Source organism: Chiloscyllium plagiosum, chromosome 3 (assembly GCF_004010195.1).
Source record: "Chiloscyllium plagiosum isolate BGI_BamShark_2017 chromosome 3, ASM401019v2, whole genome shotgun sequence".
Classification (NCBI taxonomy): domain Eukaryota; kingdom Metazoa; phylum Chordata; class Chondrichthyes; order Orectolobiformes; family Hemiscylliidae; genus Chiloscyllium; species Chiloscyllium plagiosum.
The window spans coordinates 20,220,639-20,246,605 of record NC_057712.1 but is presented as its reverse complement, the minus strand read 5'-3'; the positions used below and the strand labels follow the sequence as shown (position 1 = coordinate 20,246,605).

The 25,967-nt window shown below is 40.3% G+C and overlaps 1 protein-coding gene across 6 annotated transcripts in view; it reads left to right on the top strand.

Annotated features, from left to right (window-relative positions):
* LOC122541537 (probable E3 ubiquitin-protein ligase RNF144A-A) overlaps positions 1-25,967 on the top strand; it is a 68,240-nt gene that overhangs the window by 261 nt on the left and 42,012 nt on the right. For 2 of the 6 annotated variants that reach the window (XM_043678399.1, XM_043678369.1), the window contains exon 2: positions 14,823-14,953. The exons of 2 other annotated variants lie outside the window; for them this stretch is intronic. The gene's annotated coding sequence lies outside the window, so the exon portion shown is untranslated. Of the gene's footprint in view, positions 1-14,822; positions 14,954-21,049; positions 21,081-25,967 lie in introns of all 6 variants that reach the window. 2 more of the 6 variants (XM_043678391.1, XM_043678376.1) reach the window with 2 other exon arrangements.

The following is a 25,967-nucleotide window of genomic DNA, read 5'->3' as shown; positions in this document are numbered from 1 at the left end:
GCGCGGAGTGGAATCTGAAATGATCCACAACTCCGGATCCGCTCTCGTTACGGTTTATGCGTTTGCCAACTTTACCTCCGAAATGGTCAGGAATGTGGCAAGCTTTTATTTTGAAACCAGGCGGACAACGAAGGAGGTTCTGCACCCATTGCTTTGTCTCCCTGCACCGGGATCGCATCTCGCCAGTCAAAATCGCACATGTATCACATTAGTACCAATACAGTACATGTACTTAGTTAAGATGACAGTCGGACGGACGTAGGCGAATTTGGCACAAAGGAACTGCTTGCCGTGATTTTTTATTTTCTCTCTGGGTCCTTATTTGTCGCCCGACGTTGGCACTTAACCGTGTTCCCGTTGTAATGTTTGCCAAATCATAAGAGGTGGCGGTGCATCAGTGGTAACCAGATTGCTACTTCGTACATTTCTCTTAAGCCAAAGACTTCCATTTCGTCAGAATGCACAGAGTGCTTATTTACGGAAATGCCTAGACGTTGTAGAATTGATTCCATTTTTAGCTTTAATTTGCAGAGGTACTTAATGATCCAGGATGCCAGCTGCTAAATCCTTGCTAAAATCGGGCATATGTGGTAGATTTCATTCCTGTCTTTCTAAACATTACAGAAAATAGCATTGCTATTTTTGATATCATCCTGATTTTGTCACATGTTTCGTTTTATACAAGTGATCAATTCATGGAAAATAACCAGACTTTAACGCCACTTGCTTCTTGTTTAGAGAGGTTCCTATATGGCTTGTGCATCATGATCCATATATGGAGTTGTCAGTATCTATGGGCTATGTTTTGACATGAACAAATGTATTTTCATGAAATGAGTGTACATTTAGATATATAGCTTGTTATGTAAAATCCTCTTCAGGGAGAGGTAATTAATTTTGAACATTGGATAGACTACAGTTAAATCTTTAGCATGAGTTTGAAGTTTAAAATGTATTCACACTGTTGAAAAGCAAACCTCTCTTTAAAAAAAATAAAATTCTCCCCTAAATATTCACAAGGGATGGTACTATCTTCAAGTAGCTTATATTTTATTCTGAAGGTGCAAGTCAGGGCAGGAAGTCAAAAGTGAAATCATGCATTTTTAAATGGATGTAGACAAGGACTCATGGAGGAGAAAGGTTAGAGTGAGTGCTTGGTTGGCGCAAAGAGTCTGTTTCCGTGCTGTATGATTCTATAAGATTTTTAAAGAAAGGGAATTCAATTTAGGAGTTTGTGACTAAGGTTGCTGTCAGTCTTGCCACTGATGTGATTGAAAAAGAGTCTGGAGTAAGAAGACAGAATGGGAAGAGATGTCATACTTCATGAGGCAAGTATAAGGTAAGGATGTGATTATGGGAGAATTTAGAAGATGAAGAGAATTTTATATTTAACACAATGTCAATAGATGACCAGAGTGTGAAGTTTCAAAAAGGTTTAATTTTTTACAGGGAGAGACCTGATGATTTTCAATCTTGTAAATATTAACATTGTCTTGTTAGTGCTTGCTAGTATAACTACATTAAGTAACACATTCTCAATTTTGCCAGAGAAGGCTTGTGCGCTCCATATATAGACACATGGTCTGACTGATTTGAAAGCTCAAAGTACCACTGTGCATTAACTAATAAACGTGTCTTGCATCATTCATAACAGTGATGTTCTAAATCTTGGGGACAGTCTCTGCATCTCTGATAATGTGCTCATGGGAGTATATCCAGTGATTGTCCCAATATTCACTGTGATACTGAGGCTCAGAATTGTGCTGCTAGGAAAGTGTAAATGGCAGCTTCTATGAGCTTGGTTCGACATGACAGAGTTGAGTTAGACCGAGTTGATCTCAGTGCTCTTAGGTGGTTTACATATGGTGGTTTAATCAAAACACCTTTTAGAGTGTAAATGTTTATGAAAATCCTAATACATCAAGAATCTAATCTGGATTGTAAATAGTTTTTGTTTCTTTCATAAGTGGTGACTCAGGAGAGTGGCAATCAAATGGATCAATTAAGTATGATGCTGTACTGTTTATGTTAGTTGCTGTTGCTCTTCAAATTAATCTTTGCAAAATTCCATCTTAAACAAAATTCTACTTACTGAAAGCCAATGAAAATGACCATCAAAAAGCAGGGAAAATCTAAGCACCTCCACCTGATATTTGGGGGCATGTTTAGCTCAGTTAGCCTGTTTGCATTGCAGAGTAATACCATCAGCACATGTTCAATTCCCACATTGGCTGAGATTAGAGTGAAGGATTTTTGATCTGAATCTCTATACTGGCCTGAAGTGAAGTGACCTTCAGATTAAATCACCACCAATCATTTATCTAATGTGAGAACAACCTTATGGTCTGGTAGGACTATGGTGATTTTACCTTTAGCCCCTGCCATTAACATCCCAGGTGCCACTCTGTCTTAACAGGAGCAATGACTTAAATATTGTGGCTACTCGAGCATTTCAGAGGTTCGGTGTTCTGAAGCATGACTCATCTCTTGACTCCCCAAAGTCTTCTCGACATCTTTAGGGTTAGAAGTCAGGGATGCTACTGAATGCATCCTATGTACCTAGATGGTACTGTTCCAAAAACATTAGAGGTTAAAAACTATCTAGTACAAAACAGCATCCCATCATGCACCTTAAAGCATTCATTCCCTCCTTCACATGCACAACTCTGATCTGTGTGTACCATCTACAAGACACACTATAGTAGCTCCTTCAACACCAGATCTAAACCCTTGACCCCAACCGCATGAAATACTAAAAATCTCTGCAACAGAAAAAAAACATTTGGCCCTTTGTGTTTGTGTAGCAGGAAAATAGCTATCTGGCCGAATTCCAATTTCTAAATCTTGTTCTGTGGCATTTCAAGTCCATATCCAAGTAAAAGGACAAGGACAGAAGACATCTCCATGTTCCTCTCCAAGTCACACACCATTCTTACTCAGAAATATTCCTTTATTGTGGCTGAATCCAAATTCAGGAACTTGTTGCTTAACTACACTGTAGGATTAACTTCACTGCCTAGACTGCAGCAGCAAATGAAGTTAGCCCACCACCACCTACCTGAGAGCAATTACAGATGAACAATAAAAGCTCTCTTGCCAGTGATGTCTGGCACAAATAAATAAACTACAATATATCAAAAGCCTATGCCTTCCCAATGGCTGCAAGAAGGTATGGCAGTACACAACAATGGGATGGATTTTTCTTAAATGAGTGATATTAAGTTAATTTAGGTAGATAGCATTGACCAACATTTCAGTGATGATCTAACTGAGAAGATTCAAGGGCTTGAGCAATCTATTCCCATTCCCAGTGTTGTTCTTCTGTCAATAATATTTAAAAATTGAAAGTACAGGGTTCACCTTTGTAACATTTGCTCTAATATCAGATGTTAAACGAACACCCCACCTGGATACAAACATCCTGTGATTGAAGAACAGGAGAATATCCTTACTATTATTTATCCTTCAAGCAAAATCACAAAACAGATTGTCTGACCATTAACTCATTACTATTTATAGATATGTTGCTGATAGGGAAAATTTGCATATCATATATTACAATCATGACTACCCTTCCAAGTATTTCATTGTAATATTTTGAGGCAATGAAAGGCAATATATAAACAAAAGTCATTTTATTAACCTCATAATTTTTTCTGTCATTTTTTAAGAACATCTCACATTATTGTTAAACAGTATGCTTTCCAACTCGCTGTGAGTGATACCACAGGAGATTGATTAGTGTCATGTTCTACTGTTTTAAATAAAATTCAAGCCTGTGTGTGAACAGGTGGCGAGACAGCCGAGTGTCTAATACATGCATTATAATACAATTTTACGTCATGGCTCAGACATGTCACAGACTAAGGTCAGACTACTAGCAGCACATTCTGAGCCCCAGGAAAAGATGGATCTTTACTGGCATAAGATTTACAGAAGCAAGTAATTTATAATGCGAAGTGCATTTTATGAACAAAATGTGTGCTTCGGAGATGGCACCAGTGGTAGCACTGTAAATGTATTTCTAACTCTTGAATTGCCAACAGCCTGGCCTACGGAAAGCTGAAGCAGGATCTCTGTGGATACTGCAATCCAAACAAAATTCTGAAAGGCACTTCTGTGAGATTTTCTTCAGCACTTGTTTTTCTTTGCTTCTTCTATCTCTCTTTTGATGATCATAATCATAGAGTTATAGTCGGAAGTACAGTGAATTATTATTTCCCTTTTTGCTGAAATGCCAATTAGAAATAGCAGACATTAAGAATAACTTGGTACAACAGCAACCGTGGTGTCCATTGGAAAGTTTTCTTCAGGCATTATGCACAGGGAAAATTCCACTCCATGAACCAAAAATGTGTTGCTTGTCAAACATTAAATGTTTGTGCTTTGGCACTGTTAGAATTTCTGTAAAAATACCTAATTAGGGAATAATAAACGTTATGGTATGTTATTGGAGCTGTACTAAGGGGACTGACAAAGGTAACTGGTTATTTTGACAAAATCCAAAACAGAGTTCTCAGTACTCACAAGTCGCTGCTTGATATGATAGCCTTCATGTAAGCTTGCAATTGAGTTAATTATTGGAAATTGTAGGGTTTAAACATTATCCTTGTACAGTAATTTTAAACAAATACAAGTAACCCTGCAAATTTTCTCACTGACACAATAGCAACTTGTCTGAACTTTAAACTTAAAAGCTTTATTCAGGTCAGAGCTAGTGTACACAACTTGCATTGAAAGGAGGTGCTAGGTACTAAGACTGTCTAACAGAATATATTGAAGATAGTATTTAATGTTTGAGCTAATGTTAAACATGGAAATGGGTCATTTCATTTCTCTTCCAGTCTCTTGTCTTTGCTCTCCTTTTGTTCATTTGTTTAGCTAATTTTCTAGCTGATTTTCATTTCACACTGCTTTACTTGCTATCTCTATGTCTTTCTATTGCAAAGAGGAATTGGGAACTTTTAGTCTGGAACATTAGAAGTAACTCTTCCACTAGCACCAGAATTAAGTGAGTTAGATTGTCAGGTTTTGGATTTTCATGCTAAGACCCTAGCTGTTTGATATTTAAAGTCTATACCTACAGACACTGAAATATGATGAACATAAGATAATTTATTCTAGTTGAACTTTATGTCCATAGTAATGTGTGTACAATACTAAAAGTGTATGTGAAGATTGAGAAGCTATAATAGGTTTTATGCAGACAAAGCTAAAATTAAATTACAAATACACTTCTTGAAAGGAGTCACATAAATGGTATGCCATTTCATTGAAGCCACATACTTTATTATCATACTCCTTGGCACAAGATGTCAAATATGCCAAATCTTTAACTGAGATGCTTGCACACCTTAAGCCTTACTCAGTCACATACCCTGATCACCTGTGATATCCTGGACCTACATTTTCTCCCTCACCAAACTTATTGCAACCCCCACACCCCACCTATCCCCAACTTTCAGTAAATTCGATGGCATGCAGTGTAATAGAGTGCTTGCACAAAATTGGTTTTGTTTTGAATACCCAAGAATAAATATTTCAATGAGTCCTTCCCTGAACAAACTAGATGCAAGTACTGCAGTAAAATAATGTGATATGTCGTATTGGTTCATTCTGCTTGAGAGGAATGGAATGGCTTGAAATTTGAGGTAGGCATTTAGAATTACTCTCCGGTTTCACATTAATCTGCATTTTAGGGACATTTCAGTGCCTAATTACAGACATAACAGGTGTAACCTTTGACAGACAGAAGTATTATTATGGTGTAACCCAATACTTGTGCTGATTATCATCTGATTATTAACCACTACCCTATTATGATTACCTTTCTCTCTTCATTTCACTGTATGAATGAAAATAGACACAAAGTGTGGACACTAAAATTTATTCTGTTTGCATGGAAGGAGAAATTTATATTTTGTTACAACTTATTGTTTATACGGCACATATTTCTGACCTCTTTCATGCTATCCTTAACAGTTGCATTTAAGTATCAATTTGCTGTTTTCTGTGCATTTTTTTATAACTGCTACTCCTTCCTTGCTGCTTTTTTTTTGTTTACCTTGATTTTACTTCTTGACTTCCTGTTTTGTGCAATCCCAAGGTAATTGCACCACAGTGAACTAATTAAGAGATTTTGTGACCATATACCCAGTCTTTTGTATGTAGTCTGAGAATCTTGAATCAGTTACCCTAGTTTTTTTTCAGAACATTAATTCTGTGTCAGTATTGCTACCAGGAATACAGTAAAGTACAAGGATTTAGATTGGCATGAAATTGTCATTATTTTAAAGGAGATGCTGAATTGGATCAGAACCAAAGATAAAGCCATTCAAGTAAAAACCGAAAAACTGCAAATGCTTTAAATCGGAAACAAAAGCAGAATTTGCTGGAAAAACTCAGCAGGTCTGGCAGCATCTGTGCAGAGAAATCAGAAGTAACGTTTCGGGTAGAGTAGCCCTTTCTTAGAACCATTCAACATGTTAGAAATACAAAATTTCATGTGCATAAATTGAAGTATTAACAGTCTGAATTCAAGGTTTCCAAATCAGGTGTTTCAGACATTTTCTTTCTAAGGGCCCTTTCTTGTTTTGAAAAGTTCCACTAATCTGCTATAGTACAACAGAAGTTTATGTAATGTTTTTTCTACATAAAATTTGGTATGCACATCAAATATGTATTATTTTGTTTTACTTATTAATGTGAAACATGTTGCTGGTGCTGTGTGATAATTCTGACAAGACCTATATTTGTCTTTGTCAAAACATGTTGAATTGTGGAAATCCAGTATTCTTTGAAGTTGCTGTTGATAATCTGAATGTTGAACAAGTCTTTGTGTACCTTCGTCGTGCACCCTACGCCTCATCTGGCAATGCCTGAGACACAATGACAGCCTCTGACCTGAGACCCCTATAAAACTGCACTGGTTGGACAGGTGATATAACCGAGTGGCAACATCAAGATCAAGTTATACAAAGATTATTGATCTGGAAGATGGCAGATTCAGACAACAATTAAAACATGCATTTCTTTGTGTATTTCTTTTAGCACTCCTCTTGAAACTTTCTCACAGGTCCTTACAGGCCATGATGGAGAACATCTATTCAAGATAATCTATTAATATGATCAGTCTGTGTTAAATGCCACTGCTGGAGTGTGGAAAGTAAAGCAACAGTTTTTGGAAAAGTGTGAAAAGAATGACAGGAAAGAGAATGCGCTAACTTAATGCTTTAGGACTGAAGTTTCGAATGTAATGCTAAAAGCATTTGTTTTAATTTTAAATGTGTCAGCGCTCATTACTTAAAAACAAATTGTGTAATTAACATGGAAAATTCTGGAAACAGCAGCAGGTCAAACATTATCTGTGGTTATAGTTTAGAGAGTCAATGTTACAGGTCAATTACCTGATTACAGCCTTGGTTGAAACATGGATACAAAATCTGAGTTCCACAGATGAAGTTAGAGTGACTCCCCTTGACATCAAGATCTTGACAGACTTTAAGTCAATGAGAATTAGTGGGGAATCTCTCCATTGGTTGTGGTCATACTGAAGACTGTGGATGGTAGTAATAGTTGGGGGCCAATCAGGTTAGTCTTAGGAACTCCTGCAGAGATATTCAGGGTAGTGTCCAAGATTCAGATATATCTTTAGCTGCTTCATCAATTGCCTTATCTCTATCATTAGATCAAAGTGAGGATGTTCCCTGAAGATTGCAGTGTTCAGTACCAATCACACCTGATGCAAACTGAAGCAAACCGTGCCTATCTGCAACAAGATCTGGACTACATCAGGCAAGTAGCATTTGTCCAACACAAATGCCAGGCAGTGATCATTTCCAACTGGAGAGAATTGAACTGCCTTTGAATTACCCCTGCCCACCCCCCACCCGACAACATCCCTAGGATATAATTGAGCAGGAACTGAATTGGGCCAGCTTTTTAAATACCTTGACCATAAAATCTTGTCAAAGGCTGGGAGCTCTGTAGGGATACTTTCCCTCCTGACCCTCAAAAGCCTGTCCATCATCAACAAAACACAATTCAATAGTGTGATGAAATGTATTTCATTTCCCTGGATGAGTGAATCTAGAAGCTCAACATAGTCTAGGAAGAAGTTGCCACTTAATTGATCAACTCCCCCTGTACCAATTCACTACCTTCTACTGTCATAGATCCGCCTTTGGTGAGTTGCTTTAGATCATCTTGTAAAAGTTTCATTTGACAGCACCTTCCAAATCCATGACCTATACCATCTTGAAGGATACGTGTAATAAACACACGGGGGCACCATCTGTAAGCTCCAGTCATTCGTATCATCAGAAGAACTATATTGTCATTCCTTCAATGTTAGCGGGTAAAATGTCCTGAAACTCTCTTCCAAATGGCATAATAGGTGAATGTAGACCAGATGAACTCCAAAAGTTCAAGATGTGTCTCACTTCCACCTTCTCAAGGGCAGTTGGGGATCAACATTTAATGCTGGCTTTATTGTTGATGTTCACAACCCATGGAAAGGATTTTTAAAAAAATCATAATTAGATGATTTTCACTTTCTGTGGAGCATCGAGATGGGAAAACAGCAAAAAAGGAATGTCTGTGATGAGATGGAGAGCTGGAGAAATCAACTGAGCAACATTATGATGGTGAAGGGAAAAGTGAGGCTATAACTCACAAAAGATGGGTCCAAAGAAGTTGTAAATTGTTGCAGGAAATATCTTGTATTTTGGGTTTCACTCTGACCCCACAATCAAACAGACCGAAAGTACCTCTTTTTAGGCATTTGCATTAAAGTAATGGATCACGTAGCTCCTACCATTCATGTACTATACTCCAGCATCAGGCATAAATAGTAAGAAAATTGATTACCTTAATACTTTATCATATCTCATTTGCCATCTTGCAGTAACGTTTAGTTTCCCGTTTGTGCCCCTTCAAGTGCAATGTTGTTCAAAAAGTACATTTTATTCCTGATTTGGAGATGCCGATTCAATGTCAGTCAATTGCCTTCTAAAACTATGAATCTTTCTTGATAAAGAGAATTGCTTTACCTGGGGAGTGAAACTGGTCTGAATTAAATGATACAGATTGCAAATTTGCATTGACTTATCCTAAGGGGCTCTTTTATTTTAATTTAAAAAGAGCTTTTCAAGGCTCCATTTTGCCTGTCTTTATCCGCTCTTCTCACACTTGCTGCAAGTCAAGTAAATTAGATGAAGTCCAGAAAATTGTATGTTGTGTATGTTGCCTGTTGAAGCAGAAAGGTTAGTAGGCCAAATGACAGTCTCATGTCTTCTTGAGCGTATTGAAATGCAGTACTTCAGGGTCACTGACACAGAGGGAAATTGTTATAGTTCAGCTGTCTGATCTCAAATGAGCCATTCAAGAAAACCCATTGATGGCTAATGGGAGAGGGAATGTAGGAAGAACAGTTACTGTAAAATATGTTGTAGAAATTCCTTCTTGGTCGTTTGCAGAAGTAAATAAGGTAATTTTCACTGGAATAGTAGGTTAAATAGGAGATTGTGAGGATGCGCAAGTGTATTTAGGTTTTAGTGCAGTTATGAATTTCTGTAAAGTCCCTAATTAGGAAAATTGCTGTGACTGAAAACTGTATGCAAGATTTCAGCCAATGCTGCAGCACTTCAGAATTTGAAAGGGGAGAAAAATCAACCCAGGCACAGGCTTGAGCTGAAGCCTACTGGCAAGTTCTGTATTTCAATAAGGACATTTCAAGATTCGCACATTTTGCAAGTTCAGAAGTGGAATTATGCAATTTCCCCTATTACAGCTACTCTGTTAATGGTGTCTTCATACAAAAGTGCTGGAGCTATCATGTGTGTAACAGAGAGCCTGAAAGATTTAAATTAGTTACATTTGCAAATGGCGTTGGTTTCTAAGAGAGTGAATTCAGCAGTAGGCCGAATTTGACACAATCCTAAATGTTCCTGATGCTAAAGATACTGCAGTTACCTTAAATTTATCCTGAAAGCAACAGTTTTAAAAACTCACTGATATAAATCTGAATTGCTCACCATATTGATCCTGGATGTCTAAAGTACATTTTATTCCTGATTTGGAGATGCCGATTCAATGTCAATCAAATGCCTTCTAAAACTATGAATCTTTCTTGATAAAGAGAATTGCTTTACCTGGGGAGTATTAAAGACAAGGTTCTCTCTACCCTGTAAGAAAAAAATAGAAATTGCCATTTTTTTTAATGTCTGCATTACTGTGAATGGACTGACAAGTCTGTCCTGGATTATCTTGTTTTACATAACTTCAAAAAATAAGCAATTGTTAGAAGCATAGAATCCCTACAGTGCGAAAGCAAGCCATTCAGCCCATCAAGTCCTTCCCAACCCTCTGAAGAGCATCCCATCCAGTCCCACCACATCCCCTACCCTATCCCTTGGATTTCGCACATTTCCTATGGCTACTGCACCTTGCCTGCACACTATGGGCAATTTAGCATTGTCAATCCACCTAACCTGGACATGTTTGCACTGAGGGAGGAGACCTACTTAGACACAGAATGTGTAAACTCCACACAGACAGTCACCCAAGGCTGGCTTTGAATCAGGTTCCCTGGGGCTGTAAGGTAGCAGTGCTTATCATGTAGCCACTGTGCTACCACCTGTCTAGCAGACACTTGACAAATGCAGATTATAATGTAGGGGAATATTTGAGGCTCAGGTGCTGACTGACCTCCAAAAATGCATAATATTTGTGTCATGCAGAGGCGTCCTCTGAAAACCCAAATCAATGTTATCTGAAGATACTCTGAATACTTCATTTAAAGTATTAATTCCAGACAATCAGGCTCCAATTCAAAATCTGTAAACTTCGTTGTTATATAGTGTCACAGACTAAATGTTACTGTAAGGATAAAGGAGAAGCTAAGAGTGATCATTAGCATGTATACATAAAGTGAAAAACAACTTAATATGATCAGTTAAACATAGAGATCCTGAAGTTGCTGTCTGCGATGCTTCAAGAAATGATCATCTTTCTGTCTGACTTCCTATTCAAATGTATTGAAGAGTGTGAAGTCTGTGTACTAATAGTCAGTAGTCAGTATCTTTGCCTGTCAATTACAGTTCAATCACATTTTTTAATGACATAATTAGTCTTAATTTGGAGGAGCCAGTGTTGGACTGGGGTGGACAAAGTTAAAAATCACACCACACCAGTGGTTTATTTGGAGACACTAGCTTTCAAAGCGCTGCTTGTACATCAGGTAGACAACCACCAAATAAACCAGTTGGACTATAACCTGGTGTGTAATTAGCCTTAGTTACTGCAAAACAATTAAAACTATTAAAACTGACGCAGAAATAACATGTGGGAATTTAATTTGCTGGAAGTGGATAGTAGGTTAAAATTGACATTGGGAATTTGGAATGAGTATGTTGGGAAGCCACATTTAGTCTGTTGATTTTCACATTGCAATGGAGCATGTAGATGCACCACTCCTTCAGGAGAGGTGGATTGTCAGAGCACCATTTCCATGCACCCCAGTTCAATGTTGGGTCTACAGCAGTTTTTCACATAAGAGTTTGAGGTTGTGCATGGCCAGTTTTTCACTGCACACTACCATATTTAACCTAAATTAAAGTCTGCATGGTACATTTCCAGCTGCTGTGCAGCCATGCATGCAAGCATCTTAACAATTATGTTTGTCCAAGGGTTTTCCAGACTTCCTGAAATTCTCCAGTGAACACAACATAAAGGCACTGTGGCCAACTAAGCAGCTTGGAATACATGCCAGTAAATTCCTGTGCTTACAGCTCCTTTATTGTCTGCTAGTGGAAAAGAGTTTTATCATATTTCTTTCACAGGGATGGGTTATTTTCTGCATGTGGGAGTTTTTTGCAATCAAATTAGAATGATTCTTACATATGGAAGGATATGAAACCAAGGATAAAAATTCTAAAAGTTGTGGTATTGTGCATTCGGGGTCAGCAAAGGTTAGCAAGCGCACGTTTCCTTAAAACAGACCTTGGAAGAGAATCAAGGTGATCAACAGCTTCCTAGAAGGTCACCTAGAAGCTGTCTACCAACTCCACATTAGCAGTGGCTATCAAGGTCACCACTGCCCAAAATTCCAGAATGCTGCCAGAGATGTATTCAAGATTTGTCAGGCACAACACCAGTCAGAATGTGTAGAAAACACACAGTCTCACGGGGTTAGCTGGCTTTCTACAGATATAGGATGTCATTGACTGTACATTAAACTGTTTGAATATTGCCAGAACAACCAAGAATATTTATTGACTGCAGGGGCTTACATTCCATCAGTGTGCACCTCATACGCAACCATCAACAGCTCTTCATGCAGGCGTGTGCTATATTCGTGGGCAGCTGATCTGATGCTATCATACTGTGCAGTTCAAGCTCCATGACCTCCTCAAACCGCAAAACAAATGTGAGGGATGACAAGAGACGGTCGGAAAACTTTCCTCATTCCAACTGTCAGAAAGTACGGCACTAAAATCCAACCTTCAAATGGATGCAGCATATGTGTAATGAGACATGATATGTATAAGAGGAACATTGGACTTTGGATGTCTAACTCTCAAAGGTCTGCTCCATTGTGATCTTTCTAGCGTTATTTATGCGTTTGAAGACTATTTGGGGATTTATTATTGTTATGATATCATGCAACTACTAGGCTGGTTCTTGACCTTTTTTAGTTTGTACACACGTTACTTATGAGTAGTTATATCTTACACTGGATTATGTGAACTAGGAACAGGTTGTTCTTGTAACACTAGTATTCATCATCTTAGTGGCAATATAAATTTTTAAAATGCACATAAGGGATACAGCTGTAATGTATATAACCCCTTAAAGTTAGAATGGGTTTTATTCCAACATAAGTGTGTTAGTAAAACAATGAGACCTATGGATAATGGCAGAAATAGTTGTGTGGAGGAGAGATGGATGATAACAGCACTCTGTTTGGGGCGGCATAGTGGCTCAGTGGCTAGCACTGCAGCCTCACAGCGCCAGGGACTCACATTTGATTCCAGCCTCGGGTGACTGTCTGTGTAGAGTTTGCACGTTCTCCCCAAGTCTGTGTGGGTTTCCTCCGGGTGCTCCGGTTTCCTCCCACAATCCAAAGACGTGCAGGTTGAACTGGACATGCTAAATTGCCCGTAGCGTTAGGTGCATTAGTCAGGGGAAATGTAGAGAAATAAGGGAATGAGTCGGGTGGGTTACTTTTCAGAGGGTCAGTGTGGACTTGCTGGGCTGAAGGGCATGTTTCCACACTGTAGGGATTCTAAGTTCTCTGTCAGGAATGGTGGGTTACCTAGCAATCATAAAGTCATAACGTCCATAATTAGTTGCTGTGTGGGGATGCAAACCAGGAATGTTTGGGATATCAGTTGCTAATTTCTTCATCCATTTCATATTTATTTCGTATCTATCGGTGGATGATAGTGGTCTGTGTGCAGATTTTCCTTCAGCCTGTAATCATCAAAAAAGCTGTTGCCCATAATCTGATTTAAACCAGGTCCCATTCAGCAATCATCCTCCTTCAGCTTGCTAGCCTACATTGACTTCTGATTCAGCAACACTGCAGCTTGTCTTTGGTTTCATTATCCTTCCATGGCCATGACTTTCACTATTACTGTATCCTCCTGAGACTTTGGGATGGTTACTTTTTCCACCAATTCTGGCCTCTTGTGCATCCCTGAGTTCGTCGCTCCACCATTGCTGTCTATTCTTTCAGCTAGCTCGGGCTTGAACTCTGGAATTCCTTCCTGAATTCTCATTGCCTTTTGACCTCTCCCTCAGCCATCAGGGTTTTAAGGGGAGCCTAATTATTTCACCAAACGTAAAGGTATCTGTCCCAATGTTTCTTAAGTGCTTTTATTTTAAAACTTTGTTTGACACTGCTTCCTATGAAATGGCTTGGGACTTTTTATTCTATTCAAGGCACTGCATAAACAAGTTTTTGAATGTTGACATTAGCAAACAGTAGAACAAAAGGATAAAGTATCTCTTATAGCATGATTCAAGAAGAATAAATTTACTTCGAAATTTGTGAGAACTTCTCAGGAAAGAGGTAACTGATAAATTGAGATGGAATGATGAATCTAAATAAACTTCTGTTAAAACGACTGCTGGATAATTGCTTAGTTTTAGGGTTTACATGCAGAAAAGGTGCAGAAATGATTGAGTAGAAATTCAGTGGAATCCTGCTTTGCATAAGGAAATGCAGTTACAATGTATGTCTGAACAGTTGATTTCTTTGTAAATGATAATCCACATATTTGAGCTATGTTTGAATATCTGATTAGTTCAAGGGACACTCATTCCATAATTGCTTGTGAAACAATTAAATGCTTGTTGCAATAATGTGGCAAAACAAAATATATTCTTAACTTGCAGGAACTCTGCACAATCTTGATGGGTTTTCTATACAGAATAATGGATTTGCAGAGCAATCACACTTTTATACTGTTTAATTAATTTAAAAATTGGAGAAATATTTGGATTAAAGTATTGATAAATGGTCAGAATACTATGGTGATGTAATATTGATGAAATGCAGTGATTCCTGGCATTCACTGTCAATTTAATTCAAAGGTTTGCCAATGGGTTAAAGAATGAAGATTGATAGCCCATTAATATGGCCTCTTTGATGGATTATTTTCGGAGAAATGTTTTTCATGTATTCTTGAAGGAATTTAACTAAGTGGGTTACCTTAGTATTTGGAGATAGTATGTGAGGTCAATGGAAGTATGGGCTTGATGGGCTGAATGGCCCTTCCTTCCCAAGATTTGTTCTTACATACATATTTCTCATGCAGCAGTGATGGAACAGTCCCTTTGATTAACTAAACAGTGCACAAAGGCTGTGTGGAATGGATCAACATCTCAACATCCTACTGTACACCTCTGTCATATATTGGAAAGAAGTTATTCAATAATGGACTAAGAGGTAATACTTCTCTTGGAAGCTATTTTTTTCACTTTTGACTGTGAGCAGTAGTTCCTTTCATTCAATGTAATCCACTTTAGATCCTGAGCCGGTTTAGGGTGTGACAGTATGATGGCTTCTTAAGTTTAAATCTTTTGCATGCATTCCCTTTACAGTTTTCTTGTTGTATACAGCAGTTCTGTTCTACTGAAAATTCAAAAATCTTACCTATATAATCTTTAGTCTCAATTTTCAGAATAGGGAAAAAAGTTAAACCTAACCTGTTTAGTTTGTTGCTGACAATTTTTGTTTTGTTTTCTTGCAAATTATTATTTGCATAAAACTGTTGATGACTTCATTTCTATTGTACACTTACAATTAAACCTTCTGCAATTAACTTCTGGCTATCGTGTACCTGAAAGTTGTAACTACATTATTGAAATTATACATAGATTTCAGTGGACTTTTCAAATGTTCAGTAATTTTAGATCTGATCTTTACAAGTCAATGCAAAATTGCTTTGTGCAGAACTGCTGCCAAAAAATTAGCCACTGGCTGATCAGTGGGCAAAAGTTACTTAAAATTGAGGATTTTTATGGAAAGAGGAGAGAGATATGGTTTAACCTGTTTTAATCTGAACACGAATGGCCATTTGTTTTTATTTTTCTGTTTTTTTTAATTATGGATCAAAAACTGCTAAAGAATTCTTTTAAAAACTAAAGATTTCTGGGCAGCCCAATGATGCAGTGGTTAGCACTGCTGCCTCACAGCACCAGGGACTTAGCTCCACTTCCAGCTTTGGGTGACTGTCTGTGTGGTGTTTGCACATTCTCTCTGTGTCTGTGTCTTTCCACCCTGTGCTCTGGTTTCCTATCACAGTCCAAAGATGTGCAGGATGTCCATGCTAAAGTACCCCGCAGTTTCCAAGAATGTGCAGGCTAGCTGTGGTAAATGTGGGGTTATGAGGCTAGGTTGGGGTCTGGGTTTGGGTGGGAAGCTGTTTAGATAGTCTGACAGACTCGATGGGCTAAATTGCCTTTTTCTGCATGATGGGAATTCTATGAATCCGAAAGATTACTGCAGTTTTTGAAAGCAAATAATCTGCCAGTCATTGTATGTACTGTTTACACAGCTACCAGTTCAAGCATCAGTAAATGGTTTTCCCAAAATGGAGAATCAGTCAGTAAAAAGTAGATAATTTGTCTGTGGACTAGTGACCAGTTATTGACTGGTTCCCAGGTAACTAAGTAGATCAGGGTTGTGAACAAGAGATGGAGAAACCATCAGATCTCCACAAACTCAGAGCAGATCTCCATACTCTACAATAAAAACAACTATGCCTGAGAAAAATCCATTTATTTTTCCTTCTGTTGCTGAAAGCTATGAATTTTAATTGATATATCAGACACTTTTTATATGTGTGAGTCAGTCATAATGTGTCTTCTAAAAACAAGTGAAAACATCTGGAGAAGGAAGATAGAGGAGCTGTGTTCTGATCAGCAAGCTGTGTGGACTAGGAACCACTGAATTGTCTTCCCAGTGTTTACCTCTAGCCATAACACCCATTTTACCCCTTCTGTTTCTTTCTCTGTGTGTGTGTGTAAGGGGGGCAGGGGGGTTTATAAGAGGCTAGAGCTTTATCTAGTCGAGTTATAGAGTCATAGAGATGTACAGCACGGAAACAGACCCTTCGGTCCAACTCTGTGCCAACAGCTCATAATTATTTACCTGTCGAATCTATTTCATAGAATTCCTATAGTCCGGAAGCAGGCCATTCGGCCCATCGGGTCCACACCAACCAAACAGCATCTCACACAGACCCATCCACCTGACCCAACCCTGTAACATTTCCTATGGCTAACCCACCTAGCCTACATATGCCTGGACAGCATGGTCAATCCACCTAACCCGCACATCTTTGACTTTGGGAGGACACCAGAGCACCTGGAAGAAACCTACACAGACATGTGGAGAATGTGCAAACTCCACACAGACAATTGCCCAAGGGTGGAATTGAACCCCGGTCCCTGATGCTGTGAGGCAGCAATGCTAACCATTGAACTACTGTGCCACCTAATTTATTTGCAATAAATAGTAATACTTGTTAAGTATACCAACCTGGTCCATGCTTTCTGTTCACCTGGATCTGAAAGTTAGCTAAATTGCGGAATTCTGCATATTTTAAAAAATCTTTTAACTTTTGTGACAAGCTTGATTTTCAGTGCGCTACCTCAAGTGAGGCATAATAAGACATGGAGGAGTTCTGGTTCTGTGCTGATAAACATAAATGAAAGGATATTAAGAGAAAGCATGTCTATTTATTTATTAACAAAACAAATCCATATGGACACCAGAAAATGCTTCATAGCCAATAGGTGATTTTCGAAGAACAGTCACTGTTGTGTACAAATTGCACTTATTGTGATCCTTTCTTGGTAAGTGAGTGCAAAGTGTTTGTTTCTTGTATTGTATTTCCAAAGGGGAGTGTATTAAGTCAGTATACATCTCCATTTTAATTAGAATATGGTAAGAATTTTGTTAGAAAAAATTACATAATGGAAAATAGAGCTGCTCTCTGCTGGTCAGTCTCTGCTCAGATTTGTGCCCGTTGGATATTCCCAAATAAAAATATAGTTTTGAAGAATAATTTGCCTGATGAGCAGAATGAAATAATGCAATGTGGCATGCTGCTTTAAAACAAAACACTTGTAAAATATGTGTATTTTACAAAATTAACTGTAAACATTTCATTATATTACTAGAGCTCAATATTCTAACATGATGTACAATGATATTAGTTGTTGTGGTTCTGTTCGCCGAGCTGGGAATTTGTGTTGCAGACGATTCATCCCCTGTCTAGGTGTCATCCTCAGTACTTGGGAGCCTCCTGTGAAGCACTTCTGTGATCTTTCCTCCGGCATTTGTAGTGGTTTGAATCTGCCGCTACAAATGCTGGAGGAAAGATCACAGAAGTGCTTCACAGGAGGCTCCCAAGCTCTGAGGATGTCACCTAGACAGGGGACGAAACGTCTGCAACACAAATTCCCAGCTCGGCGAACAGAACCACAACAACGAGCACCCGAGCTACAAATCTTCGCACAAACTTTGAATGATATTAGCATGTTGGAAGTCATGTTTAATACTGACAGCCTTCAGATGTGAGCCAAAATGTTACTTAACATATAACAAATATTGGGAGAAAGCAGAAATGTTGGAAATATCTGCAGAGCCTGTCAATATTTTAAGTTATTGGTATGCAGACCATTGAAGAGGCCATATCATAATGTCACAATTATATACTTTCCTCCTGAAGATCAAAACTATTATGTCACCTTATTAAATCTTCTTTCCCTTCAGGAAATGCTAGGGGACAGAGGCTCAAGCATGAAGGAGGAACTGAAGGAAATGGTATTGGGGAAATTATTGGGATTAAAACTCAGTAAGTCCCCAGGGCCTGGCGCTCTGCATCCCAGTGTACTTAAGGAAATAATTCTAGGAATAGCAGACACATTGGTGATCATTTTCTAGCATTCTGTAGACTCTTGAAGAGTTCCAATGGACTGGAAGGTACCTAATGTAACCCCACTCTTTAAAAGAAGGAGAGAGAAAATGGGGAGTTATAGACCCGTTCACCTAACATCAGTCATGGGGAAAATGCTGGAGTCAATTATTAAGAACGTAATAACTGAGCACTTGGAAAGCGGTGACAAAAGCAGTCCTAGTCAGCATGGATTCACTAAAGAGAAATCATGCTTGACAAATCTTCTGGAATTTTTTTTGAGGATATTTCCAGTAGAGTGAACAGGGATGAATCGGTAGATGTTGTGTACCTGGAGTTTCAAAACATTTTTGGCAAGGTTCCACACAAGAGATTAGTAGGAAAAATTAAAACTCATGGCATCCAAGGTAATGTATTGACATGGATAGAGAACAGGTTGCCAGACAGGAAGCAGAGAGTTAGAATAAACAGGCGCTTTTTAGAGTGGAAAGTGGTGATGTGTTGGTTGCTGCAGGGTTCAGTGTGGGATACTAGCTGAACACAATATATATTAATGATTTGGACAAAAGAATTGAATGCAGTATCTCCAAATTTGCAGTTGACACTAAGCTGGGTGACAGTGTAAGCTGTGAGGAGGATGCTAAGAGGCTGCAGGGTGACTTGGGCAGACTGGCAAAGTGGGCAAATACTTGGCAAATGCATATGTGAATCAATATGAGGTTATCCACTTTGGTCGCAAAAACAGGAAGGCAGATTATATGAGTTTAGGAAAATGTGAGGTGCATTGAGACCTGGGTGTCATGGTGGAACAGTTGTGGAAGGTTGGTATGGAAGTGCACCAGGAAAGCTTATGGCATGTTGGCCTTCATAGTGAGAGGATTTGAGTATCAGAGTGAGGATGGCTTGTTGCAGTTTTACAGGGCCTTGATGAGGGTGCATCTTGAGGAAAAGACTTTTCCTGAAGAAGGGCTCATGCCCAAAACGTCGATTTTCCTGCTCCTTGGATGCTGCCTGACCTGCTGCACTTTTTCAGCAACACATTTTCAGCGAGGGTGCATCTTGAGTATTGTATGCAGTTTTGATCTCCTAGTCTGAGGAAGGACATTCTTATTATTGAGGGAGTCCAGTGAAGATTCACCAGACTGACATATGAGGAAAGACTGGATCAATTGGGCTTGTATTCACTGTAATTTAGAAGAATAAGGGGGTATTTCATAGAAACGTGTGAAATCCTGTTGGGACTCGACAGGCTAGAGGTGGGAAGAATTGGCAGCAGAGAGGCCAGGTGAGGGGAAGCAAGCAATAATGAGAGTCGTGGAATATCAGCCATGGCAGGAGGTGGGTTCAGTAGCAGAGCTGGTGAGGTGGCAGAGTGACCTGGCAAAATGGAGAAGGCCATTGACCATCTTGCAAAACTGCTGGGTGTTTCTCTGGACAGTTGAGACTGCGTGGACCCTGGTGTCAACCTTGGACCAGGCTGGCAGTGTCTGGTATTGTGGCCTCCTCTGCCAGTCTTCGGGAAAAGGACTTCCGTCCCCTTACCATCCTATCTACCAGGACCCTCCAGTTCCTGTCTGAAATGTGGCATGTCAATTTGCTCATGTCTGCCATACCACCTACAACTCTACAGGACAGCTCCAGACTTCCAGAGCTTGACTGATGCACGTCTGCCTTTTAACAATGTCACCTGCACCAGGGTCTCAGGATATCTCAGCAATGGCAAGCACATCTTCCTAAGGTGGGTGAGAGAGTCTATCTAGTGTGGGACAAGAGGGATGTCGTGCAGCATGGTAGGTAGTCAGTGAGGCAAGACAATTGCACAAGAAAACCTGCTAGGCCTCATGAAGAGAACCCTCCTGGAACTGGACAAAAATGACAGTTAGTCGGTTTCTGGTAGGGTGAGTTGAAACCCTAAAGGGAATTGTGAGTGAAATTTCAGTCTTATTTTTTCTGAGACCACAATGGCGAAGTCTCCTCATTCTCGGCTTTTATTGGTATTTTCATCCTTAAAAGGGGTGGGCTGGACAGCTGGTTTGCAATGCAGAGGTTGATGCCAATAGTGTGGGTTCAGTTCCTGAAATGGCTAAGGTCATCATGAGGGTCTTCCCTTCTTGACCTCCTCCTTTGCCTGAGGCGGGGAGACCATCAGGTTAGACACACCAACAGTCGTGTCTCTCTCTCTCTTAAATCAGAGAGCAGCCCAATGGTTGTCTGGGACCATGGCAACTTTATCTTTTCGTCTGTACAACATTGTTTCTGTTTCTCCGCAAGTTCACAAGGGGTTTGTACTGAGGCTGTAGTAGTGGAATTTGCTTGTGCACTAGGCTTGGCCTGGCCTGAGCCTCTATACCAAGGATGACTCTGGTTGTAACACTTCAAAGCCTGCCTTTTGATAGATGGAGTTTGTCACAAGGAAATTGTTAGTAACTTTGCATGTTTCCCTGTGTCTGATCCTTTATGGTGGATTGAGAAGTATTGGAAGTCCTACAGCTGTTGGGTGTAATGTTTGAGGTACCTCGGAAAAACTTCCTTATTTTTCTCCTGACAATTGGATGAGAATGTGACTATTTCCTGTCTTGGTAGTAAGTCAGCATTTTCTGATTTTGCCTTGTTAACAGCTGAAGGAAGTTTGCGAAAAAAGATTTGAAGGTATGAACTTTGTATCTTCTTATAAGATATTTATGAAATGATCATCATAAGTTCATAAGATATAGGAACAGAATTAGGCCATTTGGTCCATTGAGTCTGGTCCACCATTCAGTCGTGGGTTATATACTCCTCACTCCCATTTTCCTGCCTTCTCCCCATAACCCTTCAACCCATTACCATTTAAAAATCTGTCTAAACTCCTCCTTAAATTTACTCACTGGCCCAGCATCCACCATGCTTTGGGATAGCGAATTCCCCAGATTTACAACCCTTTGGGAGAAGTAGTTTCTCCTCAACTCTGTTTTAAACTTGCTACCCCTTATTCTAAGACTGTGACCTCTCGTCCTAGAATGCCCCACAAGAGGAAGCATCCTCTCCGCGTCTATTTTATCCACACCTTTTATCATCTCAAATACCTCAATTTGTTCTCTACTCATTCTTCGATGTATAATTGTAGTCTGTGTCCCTCCTCTCATGTAAGGGGTAAGGGCGAGCGGCGCGCCAGGGCCAGCATGCGACAGCGAGCAGGGCGGGTTGCTGAGCAAGAAGAAAATAAAATTGGGTGGCACGGTGGCTCAGTGGTTAGCACTGCTGCCTCACAGCACCAGGGAGCTGGGTTGAATTCCTGCCTCAGGCGACTGTGCGAACTCCACACAGACATTCTCCCCATGTCTACATGGGTTTCCTCCCACAATCCAAAGGTGTGCAGGTCAGGTGAATTGGCCATGCTAAATTGCACATAGTGTTGGGTGCATTAGTCAGGGGTAAATATAGGGTGGGGAAATGGGTCTGGGTGGTTGCCCTTTGGAGGGTTGGTGTGGACTTGTTGAGCCAAAGGACCTGTTTCCATACTGTAGGGAATCTAATCTGCGCTGTTCGCCGACATCAAAGTAAATTGGACAAAAACAAGCAGGTGTTTAGCTGTGGATTTATCAAGCATTTATATTTTGGAAGATGTTACTGATCACTGGGGCTCTAGAGGAGCAGCTAAATTATATATTGAGTAGCTCTGGAGCTTGGGTTCACTGGATGAAGTTGACTATGTTTCAGAAAAACTAGATACACGAAATACTCTTCAGGCGAGCATGTATCCTTCTACTGTTATTTTAAACTGTTGCTTATTCACTGCTGTCTAAAAATGGAACTAAATAAAAAGGTTTGTTAACAGTTTCTGTATTATTAGGCTCTGTCTTCAGCTCAGTAAGATGATATAAATTTTATTTTGTAATCCATTTATTTTCATGGCAAGGAAGATCAAGAGCTGACATCAGGCAATTAAAAGGAACTGGCTTTGAGAAATAGGTAGCAGATGATCTCATGGATTGTTGCCAAATTGATTTAAAATGTACACCTAAAATAGTATCTGAACAATAAACAAATTTGATTGCATGGCAAAGCAGCGACTAATACTGTGATTAAAAAGTGAAAGTGAACGAATTAACACATTGTTTTATTTTTGCTGCTGTTTACCGTGTAGTGTAATGATGTTATACAGCTGAAACTTCTGATGCATCGTTTCTGGAAATCAGATCATAGATTCATAGAATTGCTACAGTGTGAAAACAGACCATTTGGCCCAACAAGTCCACACTGACACTCCAAACAGTAACCCACCTAGACCCAAACCCCACTACCCTATACAGAGGAAACTGGATTATCCGAATACCAATTATCCGAAAATCGGATTATCCAAAGGAGATCTCGAGGTCCCAATAGAATCATTACATCAAAGACGTGTTTCCAGCAGTGATCGCGTCTTTTGTTGACAGTGATTAAACAGGCACCGTCTCCAAATGACTGACCTCCCTCTCTTTCTCTCCCCACGCTTTCCCTGGAGTTCTACATAAGGGTGTATCCTAACACCCCGCTTCCCAGGAATAATCTCTCCAGCATTGTCCTGTGCAGGGCAAACGTGGAACGTGTCAAGAATTTGCAGTAAAAAGTTGTGTGTGTGGCTGTGCCTGTGTCTGTGCACTACCCCACAAAGGCAGCAGCAGCAGCAGTCTTGTTGTTGGTGGACAGTCCGGATGTCCCGGAGAGGAGCCAGGGATGGACGGGAGAGGGGGAGGGCTGCGGCTCTCGTGCTTTGTGGGGATGAGGTTGGACCGGGTGTGGAGCGAGGGGCGGGATTGGACCGTGTGTGGAGCGAGGGGCGGGGTTGGACCGGGTGGGGAGCAGGCAGCGGGGTTGAAAAGGGTTTAGGGGGTGAAGGGCGGGATTGGACCAGGTTGTGGGGTGGTGTTGGACAGGGTGGGGGCAGATTGAGAGGGGGGGCGGTGTTAGGGGCGGAGTCTCGCACGCAATGGTGCTGCTGCTAGTCTCCTGAACAAGGAACAGACTTTAAAACTCCGAGCCCCAGAGGAAAGGCATTTAATTGATTTTCCAAATAATCAATTATCCAAATGAAATAGTGCCCGCTCATCACGCTCGGATAATCGAGTTTCTACTGTATTTGCCCCTGACTAATGTACCTAACCTAAACACCCCTGAATAATATGGCAATTTAGCATGTCCCATACATAAATTAGGTAAACTCCCTGATCCTAGTGCCTCTGTGAACGTTGTAATCTCTTTGCAGCCCAGTTTATTTAGCAAATTAAAAACTGGAAAGTCTTTAACAAAGAACAGGAATTGCTGCAGAAACGCAGCAGGTTTCTGTGGAGAAATCAATGAAGAATTAATCTGTGGAGAAAAAACAAGAGTTGAAAACAGATACTGCTGAGTTTCTCCAGAAGTTTCTGTATTGTTTCAGACTTCCAACATCCAAAGTTCTTTGTTTTATGGAAAACCTTTAAATTGCATAATGGTGAGCTACTGCTATCTTCTGTTTTTTTTTAAGAAAGTGCTCTTGCACTGCTTTGTTTACTTATAATAGCTCTAAAGGTAAGCACATAAAATAATCTGTTCCCTTTCTAATGAAGAAAGGGTAAGAAATGGGAGCAAATATTTGCACAGTCAAAAGCCAGACATGTTGTGCATGTGTTGCTCATTTCAGTGCATGATGCATTTACTGTCTTTTGTGCAGCCACATATGAGCCATGTCATAAGGAGGACAACGTTTTTAGCAGCCTGGAGTGTAACTTCTGTGTTGCCACATTGTGTGCTTCTTCTAGGTCATTGGTGTCAATCGCTATATTCAACTGTAGCACAAATGCACTTGTAAATGCTGCATGAAATTAGAACTTATCCTGTGCACCTCCCTAGTCTGATTCCAGCAGAGCTACTGAATTGTGAAATGTAATTTCCTGAGGTTGAATCCCTGGAAGGGTTTGTTCTGTTGCTGTTATTCTTTACACCACTATTATTGTGTGAATGTGTTTCAATGTGGATTAGATTAGATTCCCTACAGTATGTAGAAACAGGCCATTTGGCCCAACAAGTTCACATTGACTCTTCAAAGAGTAACCCACCCAGACCCATTCCCCTATCCTGTATTTACCCCTGACAATATGGACAATTTAGCATGACCAATTCACGTGACCTGTACATCTTTAGATTGTGGGAGGAAACCGGAGCACCCGGAGGAAACCCACACAGACACAAGGAGAGTGTGCAAACTCCACACAGACAGTCATGCAAGGCTGGAATCGAACGTGGGTCCCTGGCACTGTGAGGTAGCAGTGCTAACCACTGAGCCACCGTGCCCCGTGGAGTTGGATGGGACCTGATATTGTAGCGAATAGAAACACAACTCTAAAAGAGAAGAATCTTACTTTGCTTCATGCAGATTTTTCATTAGTAATGAAGGGTTTTGGAGAGCGAGAAGGAGAGTGGTGTCTGGGCGCAAATGAGATCAGCCGTGATCTTATTAAATGGCAGGGCAGCCTTGAGAGGCTGAATTGCCAACTCCTGTTCTTATTTTTTATGTCCTCAATAATTCGAGCCTTAGTATGGAATCAGTCCGGTATGGAACTGATCCTGTACTTCTGGAGCTTCCTGTTTGGCAACACTATTTGAAAGCCATCAGGTTTCAGTTTCCTGTGTTGTACAAAACAAATTTTTGTGGTAATCTCATGGGATGTTGTTACTCAATGACAGAATTGCAACATGAGATTGATGTAATTGACCCCGTCTTAGTTGTTGCTTTGCCATGCAACCAATTTGTTTATTGTTCAGATACCTTTTTAGGTGCCTGAGATTATCTCATACCCATTTCTCACAGTTAGTGACCTCTAATTCCCTGGTGCCAGGAAATATTTCTGAGAGTCTTTACTGGAATCCTGCCTGATCGACAGGAGCTATCAGCAGCTTCTCCAGCTGCCACACCCACAGGAGTTGGGACCCCAGGCCAAAGGCAAGTTGAGGTGGAGAACAGGGCGGTGATGCAAGTAGGTCAAAGGCATGGGAGACAGAGGGTAGATGTCTGCAGCCACCCCACTGTCTGCTGCCAGGTTCCTTGAGAGTCCTTGACTATACATCTCCTCATCCAACCGCCGCATCCCCTCCCCGAGCTAATCCTTGAAACACCACTGAACTTGTTAATGAGCCTAATTGATACCCTATTGCTGCTGTGGCCTGTAATCTTTCCCCAGTTCAATTGGAAGAAATTTTGCTGGTGCTGGGAAACTGAGAAGAGGCCTCTCCCATAATGACATGCATCTGACTGCCATATTTCCCCATGCAACTGGCTGTCTTAAATCCAAACCCTTTGTTTCTGGGATGGTTAATAGTTTGCCGTGAATCTAAAATGTCAACAGTGGAAGTTGCCCTAGCCCCAAAGGTCAAAAGCCTGCTCTTTCATTAAAGAGAGACAAATGACTTGAGATGAGTTGAACCTGAGGGTTACCATGTCTCAGGTTACAGGTCAATCTTCTTCCCGACCTCTCCGCCCCCACCCCCACTCCGGCCTATCACCTTCACCCTCACCTCCTTCCACCTATCGTATTC